Source organism: Lepidothrix coronata, unplaced genomic scaffold (assembly GCF_001604755.1).
Source record: "Lepidothrix coronata isolate B3197 unplaced genomic scaffold, Lepidothrix_coronata-1.0 Scaffold47, whole genome shotgun sequence".
In the NCBI taxonomy this organism is placed as follows: Eukaryota; Metazoa; Chordata; class Aves; order Passeriformes; family Pipridae; genus Lepidothrix; species Lepidothrix coronata.
In genome coordinates this window covers 2,764,238-2,773,128 of record NW_016690227.1, presented here as the reverse complement: position 1 = coordinate 2,773,128, position 8,891 = coordinate 2,764,238, and the positions used below count along the sequence as shown (strand labels likewise).

The following is an 8,891-nucleotide window of genomic DNA, read 5'->3' as shown; positions in this document are numbered from 1 at the left end:
TAAAACCAGATCTCAAATTCCCGTGAGAAATAGATGCGTAAGTTTTTACTAGTTTTGGGGACAAAATGGGAATTAGGAATGAGATTTTTCTACTTTATTTAGTTACCAACACTATTTAGTGCCACCCTCTAAGCCAGTCATTTTAGGATCTTAATTTTTTTTAATAGAAATTCAGAATAATTCAAGGAATTAAAGTAGTAGTGTGCAATTGAAAGCTAGTTTTTTTAATATAAGGTTGGACAGTTTTACTTAGGTAATACTGCCACAAAGTATGTTTCTGTAAATATCTGTTCAAATCTCAAGAGCTTTTAATTTTGCTTTTAGGAAAAATACAGTCACCCCTGCCTCTCTTTTCCTATATTTTTCTTCTTCTTCTATTCTTTCTTCTTCTATTTTTCTTCTTCTATTTTTCTCCCTGTATTTAAAGCATCTTGGAAGAATCATACCAATATCAAAAATCTCAAAAGGGTATTGTGAAGGGTATTACATAAACTAACTATTATACTACTAAAGAATTCTAGCACAGTAATAAGTCACTGACTCAAAAAAGTTAAATGAACCAGTGATTTTATTTGTATGAATAAGCATTAGGAAACAAGTACACTGAATAAGAATTTAAGTATTCCAATGAGGGCTTTAACACAGAGATGTTTTGCTTTAAGAGGAATTGGTTCTGTAACTGTTTCTTGTAAGTGACATAATCCTGCGGATATTGGGGTGTAACTATTCCTAAGGCTCAGGTGAAAAAAAGCTGCCTTTTCTCTTTCATCAGTTAAATTATGAATAATTTTTACAGTGATATGGTAAAAAAAAGTTATTAGAAATATTTGGAGGACTGTAAGAAGAAGCTTTATGTCTCATAAATTATTTTCAATAGGATTTGAACTTATAAGATATCAAAGGCACTAAGGCTTTTAGGTACCTAAATTCCTATGGGTTTCAAACAGCAGCAAAATAGAAATTGGGGTTAAGATTCATCTAACCTTGCCCTAAGTATCCATAATAGAAGCATCTGAGCAAGTCTTCTGAGATTCCTTTAAATAACTAGTAGGGAAATCTGATCGTTTTTGGGTTGAAGAGCTAGTGCCCATCATTATTCATTTAGAATCATGGAGATTGGAAAGACCCTCCAGAAGTCCAACAGTGCTCAGTACAGATCTAATTAGGTGAGGTTGCTCAAGGCTGTGCTCATCCCCGTCTCCAGAGGCAGAGATTCCACCACTGCTATGAGCAGTGTGTTCCAGTATTCCAGCACCATAAAAATTCTAACACCTAATCAGAATTTCCCATGTTCCAACTTGTGCTCATTGCCTCTAATCCTACTACTGTGAACCTTTGAGAAGAAACTGTTGGTCATTGCTGCAAGAGAACAGAAAGGATCCCACAGCCAAAGCCCTGCCTGTAGCACCAGGCCCACACAGGCAGTTATTGACTTGCTAGGTGAGAACACTTCCCTAGTTTATCCCACTCAGTGACAAGCTTGAGCAGACACAACACGGGCCCCATCATGCCTTTTACTCTTGCCTTCACAGTTCCTTGGTAGTTCTTGATATGCTTTGCATAATCCCCAGCAGCATTAACAGTGCTCAAATGGAAAAGCAGTACATTAAGGAGCCAGAGGAGCCTCAGCAGTCCCTCTGCAGCATCCTGGCCAAGCAACAAACCTGAGATGCAAGCTTGGGTCAAGCCACAAGACTGGTTCCTTAGTCCCCACAGGTAGGAGTCTTCACTAACTATAACTTGCGTCTTCTCTTTTGTGTAGACAAATGTTTTGTGTGCAGTCAGCTCTGATAAATCCCCTTACAGGTCTTGTTTGTCCTCAACAGTGCCCAGGGAAATGAATCTCTTCTAAAATTGCAGATCTGTAAGTGGAGCAAAAACATTTTTCAAACCCTTCATCCCCAGTGTGATCTCCAGCTCTACCTCATTGTTCAGTTTTCTTGGCTTAGGCTCTTGTCTCAGCTGAGTTGTGTCAAAGGTGATGGTTGATGGCAGCAACTCTTCTCCTGTGCACTCTCACAGCAGATGATTTGAAACGTTACCTCAAGGCTCACAGTTGATGTGTACCCTTATGGAATAACAGCTAGGGGTAATGCTATTTGCCAAGAGGTTATCTGGAATACTTGAATGCACAGCAAATACTTGGGCAGTGACTCAATCAATCCTTGTCCTCTGGAAATTCCTCTTCAAAGCTCTTCAGTGAAGATCCTTACACATTGTGCTCAACATTAATTCCTCCTCTGTATGAGATACCTTTGTTTTCTGAGCAGTGAAGTAAACTAAAATTTTCCTTTGAAGTATATTTACTCATTTGGTTCCCATTAACTCACCATTTGAAGGAATAAAATCTTAAAGTTACACTGCCTGTGATACATCACAAATTATGTACTGTGAGAACGGTTGGGATTTTCAAAGGAGTTGTAAAGTGCAAAATGCTCTAATCCTATTGGTGTTTAATGGGTGTTTAGCATCAAAAAAAAAAATCTCTGTCAAAACAGGATTTAAATAGACTTGCTTGGGTCTATCATGTGTTTGAAGTCATTGAGTTGTCATTAGCATTTCATCATCATAAATTAAATTTCTGCTAAGATTAAAAGCGATGAGTTCTATTAACTTTTGTTAAATAAGAATTATCAACCGCACTATGTTGGAAATAGCAAAATAAGATTTCTATGATATCTGTATCTATGATCACTTGTAAAATGGACTTTGTCAGTTACAACTCTGTCCTTCTCTCACTAATTATAATGTGTTTCTAAATTCAGGTATGTTACATATGCTACATGGAAGCATATTCTCCTGAAGAAAAGATATTACTGAGTAGAGATCTTACCAGCAGAAACTAAATAAATGAAGCTGCATTATTAAGTTCAAATGTATTGAAAAGAAATTAAACATAGATATGTACATATATATGTAACTATATATGTACACATATATGTAAATTAGAAAGAATTACTTCAACAGAAACAGAAGTCTTAAGTATGTTAACCCAACAAATCATCATGGCTAGGCTTTGCGAACGAAGATTTGGGAAGGCACTATCCACATTTGTTACAGGCACGCTGGTGGCTTGGTGCGCTGTTGGGAACTCGGCGAACTACCATCAGACCTTCGTGATGCAGTCATCATCACTTTGTATAAGNATGATGACTATTCTATCCAATTATCATGGCTAGGCTTCGCGAATGAAGATTTAGGAAGGCTCTATCCACGTTTGTTACAGGCACGCTGGTGGCTTGGTGCGCTGTTGGGAACTCGGCGAACTACCATCAGACCTTCGTGATGCAGTCATCATCACTTTGTATAAGAAGAAAGGAGTTAACCCAACAAGACCTTATTAAAAGGTCCATACAGTTTTTAATTTAAAAAGGTGTTTGGTGATCAGCAAGTTCAAGGAAATGAAATCCCCTCTATTTAAAAGAACTATAGTTAACCCCCCCCCTCAAAACAAATCCCTACCTTCCCCATCTTTTAAAAGTAATAAATTTAATGGCTCAGATTTCAATTAGTGCTAGTTAGAAGTGCTTTGAAAGGCCCTAGTTGGCAGCAAATGAGTCTTTAAAACTCTCTATAGCCTCTAAGGACTGAGTTTGGCTGCTCAAGAATGCTTTTGCCTATTTGTAGATTTTATGGTTGTAGATTGTATGATTGTCTATATATGTCTCAGTTTTATTAATGTGATTTAAATGACTAAGCAGATGCTTAGTTTGGATTTTAACCTCTGTAGACTTCTGCTATTGATGACATATAGGATCAAAGGGAAAAAAAAAGGCAGGGATGTACGCTAGCCTGTTAGGAAATTATATACAACCCACTCCAAAGAAATGAAAATAGAGTGCTTATTCTAACAACAACTGGCAATCAGGAATGAAAATGTGATTCTTTTGAAGTGTTGCAGTAGCTCAGGGCATTGCATGGGAGGATATGGATGAGGGCTTACTCAAATAATAAGTACTTCAGTAAACTGTAAAACACATGTGCACAGGTCACAAAGTAGAATATACAGTAGCTACTGAAAATTTAGGAATAGCTAATACCAAAGTGCAGTAACGAATAAAACAATATTTTTCAGATACTTTCAGGTTACTTAATCAGAAAAACAAACAAATTATGGACCTCACCATTAGAAAACTAGATAGAAAGCTAAGCATGTCATCATCTCAATAGTTCAAAGTATATAATAATTTATTAATGAAGTATTTAATAACTTTAAAATGCATATAGTAATATTTTAATTTATAGGTTAATGTACTACATCATAAAATGCTTTCAAAGAATCCATTATCTGTCATGCAATATATGAAAAGTCTATACATACTATGATCTCCATTGCATACTCTGACAAGTAGTAATGTATTTCATGTCAAAAACCACTTCTGAATGTCACCATATGCTGTAGTATATCCTCATGGCTCAAATAAAAATGATGTCAAAAATCCATTTAAGAACGTTTCAATAATCTGTTCTGACTTTTGAGCCTTCATGATTTAGCAGCAATTTTAAGGATATGTCAACCCATAGCACAGATCTGTACTTCACAAAGCAGTATGGCTGTCTAGAACCATTTATCTTTTCTTTTATGCGGTCTTATTTAAAACTAACTGCTGTGATTTCTTGTCTAACATTGAAAATACCAAAGAAATTAGCTCACAAGAATATGGATCTGAAGGGCAAAGGAAAGAGCTTGACTGAAATATATTAAAATTGAGATGTGCCTAGAGAATCAAAAATAAGCTAAAATATTTATTTTCATGTTAATTAAAGATAGGATGTTTCCCAGACTGAGTATTAACTCTGGTTAGTTTGGGCTATGGGATTAATAGTTTTATTTTTAACTTGCGTGCAATCACAACTCAAAGGTTAATTCATGCTCAGCGAGAACAAACAAATGTCCCCATAGAAATAAGCCTGTTGTAATGCCTTCTGGAAATTAGTTATTTAACTACTACTTTACAACCTTACTCGTAAGAATTTCTGTAGTAGTGTGTTGCTACATTGTGAAAAAACTGAATTAAAGTTCATAAAGATGGTGTTTTTTCTCCTGAGTACATTAAACAGTGATCTGCTGAATATCAGTGGCAGTGTGTATATTATAGGGTGAGATTCAGAACTGGGAGAGGCTGTTGCTTCATTTGAATTCTGTGCTGGAGAGTGGTAGCAAAACACTGAGAAGCAGAGGGGAGAAAAGGGCAGTTGATGCTGCGAAAATCTGTTAAATTACCATTTAAAATACACAAATGTTTGTTTGTTATACAGCTGTGCCATGAGATTCACAAATGTTATCCTAACAGCACAAAAAACCTGTGATATTAGGGTGTATGTAGTGTGTAGTAATTTCAGTTTAAAACATGGGCCATATTGGATTAAAACTAGCCATTTACAAAATCTTGTGACCTGAAAGATAAGAAAGGATTGAGGGTGAGCTAGGAAGTCAATTTAACAAAAAATTTATTCTGTTATTTGAGCTCTGTTAAATATTCTACATAGTAAACCTGCCAGGCCTGGGAAATACTCTCACCTACTGTTTTATTCTGGAGATATGCAAATCTAAAATGGCTACCAAAATATGAAGAAAAAAATAAATTAGGGAATAATAATAGGGAATAAATTAAGGTTCTTCTGGTGGGTTTTTTGATTTTTTTTTAATATTATTTTAAAGCTACCTAAAACATGAGTATTTAACAAGAATTGTCTATGATTATTAATTCTAACAACTGCCTTGACAGCAGAAGTTATCATGAATTTTTGTTTCTTACATTTATACCCACTGATTCATCACTATCAAGTGTCTCAGTGCTGAAACTCCTACACAAGTTTTCTTCTGGATTTGACCTTATATGATAGAAACCAAAAAGAACTCAGCCCTGAACTAGTGGTCATCTTAGGACAGTGGCATTGTTTCAAGCACAGTTAGAAACATCCAAGGGTGCAGTTTGAGTAAAGCAAAGTAAGCTTAATGAAATTGTTATGTTTGAATTGCTTTAGCTGGAGAGAAATTCTCTTGGGTCCAGTGAGCTGCTGAGGGTTCCAGTGAAACTGGACAACCACAGAAATTAACAGTAAAAATTTGACTGTTCAGTTACTCGATGGTGGATGAATGATACTAGGAATGTGAAGGGGTACGCAGTGGTGTTTGTGTGTGAAAGCTGATTACTGGAGCTGGAAGAGAGCATGTCTGATGTGTCAAGAAACCTGCAAGATAATAGATGTTCAGGAGAAGACAACACGGTGTTTTACCGGATTAAGCCAGCATCAGATTGCAACAGAGGGCAAGAGTGAGATGTGTACATACAGAGGTTTATACTGTCAATTACTATGCAAATGTCAATGCAAATACAACTGATCGGGTGATTTTCCAGCTGAGCACTTTTCTGTTGAGAGGACATCAATACTGTTCTGCATGTTATGATTATGTGGGATGATGGATAGAGTTAAACCTAGAAGGGATTCAGAATTTTAAGGTAAAAAGCAGTTGCAACTCCCTGGACAGATGGAGGTCAGCGTGCTCTCCAGTAAAACGATAAACATCTGCTCAGAGAAATAAAATGGAGTGTGGAACAAAGTGGAGAGTACATGATCCCCCTCCTTTCTAATCCCAGGAGAATGGGAGAACATTGCAGTACTGAGACTGTTTGTACCTGACAAGGGAGAATCAAGATGTTCTGCTGCTGAAGCCAACAACCATGTTGAACCCTCTTCTCAGGTGCCAAACCATGATCACCATCTCCCTCCCATTAGGTACACCAATCAGAAATAAAAAGCATTTATGACTAGAGCCACTCAAACTCCACCCAAACATAAAGAAAATGACATAAAAGTAAGTTAGGGAGAGGGGGAAAGTGGGAGAAGACCTCCACCGAAACTGCTGGGATCAGTCAACAGGCAGACTCCATCTTCTCCCCCCCAGAGGGACACCTTGGGGGAAAAATATGCTCTATTCACATTAAATGCTGCTTTTGGGACTAGAACTTTTGCTTGTGCTTACCCCATAGCATATTAATTAGATTGTTTCATATCAGAGCTTGTGCATGCTTAATAGATGTATCAGTAGATTGCTGTAAAACATTTTTGCGGTAGACACTATCACTGACAACCTTCTAACCTTATTAAACTGTCACAATTTGTATTAATAAAAAGTATTATTCCATAAACTGTTAAAGTGCCTTTTAACTTTCCTGGAGGACCGATGAGCAAAAATCTGAACTCCCACCTTTTACGTGACAGATGCTATCTTTATGATAAATAAGAGTCATAATAAAATTGCATTCATCACATTTCATCAACTATTTCGGTGTGCTTACTGTGTAGTCATGCACCTTCCTCAGAGTTGCATTTAGTGATGAAAAGCTCTCTCTAAGAGCTTCAGACAAAAATATGCACCCTCTTTAGAAAGAAAATAAGTTTGCAACAGAAGGTTTTTGTCTTTGTCCTTTGAATGTGAATTTCTTCCTCCTAAACTAGACTATCAAGCTGAACTTCATCTATATTTTATGCAGATCTCTTATATTATGAAAGACATTGCTTGGGTGTGTGTGGATTAAACAGTTGATCTCATACTTGGCCATAAGGTAGTAATTATGTGCCTGGGCTTTCTATTGATATTTATTTTGTCATATAGTAGAAAAAAATGTGACTGCTAGTGATTTGGGCTAATGGTGTGATGTTTATCTTTTTACTAGTCTTGGTCTTAACTAGCATTTAAATAAGTACCTGGTCTGATATCCCTGTGCTTTATTAGTAATTTCTTTAATACAGAACAATGTCAAAATATAGGCTTTATTGACTTATGACATATCTTTTAGGTGTGTGTAGGTTTAAAGCATGGCCAGTTTCATAACACTAAAATAAGAGTACTGGAGATTTTTTCAAGCTCTCTTTAAGCATGGTGCTTTTTTGAGTCACGAAATCAGTTATTAACCAGAGCATTGAGACTGAACATTTATCTAATGTGCAGAATATATAATTTTTTCCAGTGAAATGGGAAAAAACAAAATCCTAAGTTTCTGTGGAAAATTAAGGATGTTTATTAACTGATGAAAATAGTAACAAAATGAGTTTGAGTGCTAAAATAAAGTAGTTCATCACAACTATTTCTCCAGGAGATATGTAGAAAATAGAAAACATTGATGTGAGAGTTAAATAGCTGACTTAAAACTAACTTAATCTTATTTATCTGTCAGCAATGATGACTATTCTATCCAATTATCATGGCTGGGCTTCGCGAATGAAGATTTAGGAAGGCTCTATCCACGTTTGTTACAGGCACGCTGGTGGCTTATGAGGCCAATACGAGACAGACATATCCGATTGTAAAAGGCACAGCAGAAAGACTCCTTAGATGGTGTATTCTGCAGGATACAATTCTTTCTGCGTTGTCTTTTCTCCTTGAGAGTGATCCTGCGTGCGTTTTCAAAGGAAACGGCAGCATTGTAGATGGTGTGATTCCATCCAATTAATACCTATAATAATTCTATCCTAATTAATACAGAAACACATTATTATTAGTAGTAGTAGTAGTGTGTGTCTGCAAGGCCATGTGTACCCAAAATAGTATACATGGAAAGAGAATGGGAATACTGCACTCTTAATGTGCAGTTAATATATTTGTTAAGCAAGAGTGTTGCAAAGATCACTTGACCCAAGTATGTAATTTAGAGTTAAAGTGCCTTGAGAGTGTGAGTTCCTGCTGTCTTCTCGAAGTACAACAAAGGAGGAGGAGGACAAGCCTGGAAATGGAACATCAAGGAAAAAAAAAATAAAAAAAAAAGTTACATTTTCATATATTTGAAAAGGGAGAAATCCAAAGGCAAGTAGTATATGTAATCAGTGAGAAATATTCCTAGCATTAACTCTTTCACAAAGCACCTGTCTTTTAACTTGAAAAATGA

General features: G+C 36.3%; 1 long non-coding RNA gene across 1 annotated transcript; it reads left to right on the top strand.

The window, feature by feature from the left end:
- The first annotated feature begins 1,586 nt into the window (after positions 1–1,586).
- Positions 1,587–2,860, top strand: LOC108497361. Its single transcript, XR_001874778.1, has 3 exons — positions 1,587–1,716; positions 1,807–1,864; positions 2,766–2,860. It is a non-coding gene; the product is annotated as an uncharacterized LOC108497361 (long non-coding RNA).
- The last annotated feature ends 6,031 nt before the right edge of the window (positions 2,861–8,891 follow it).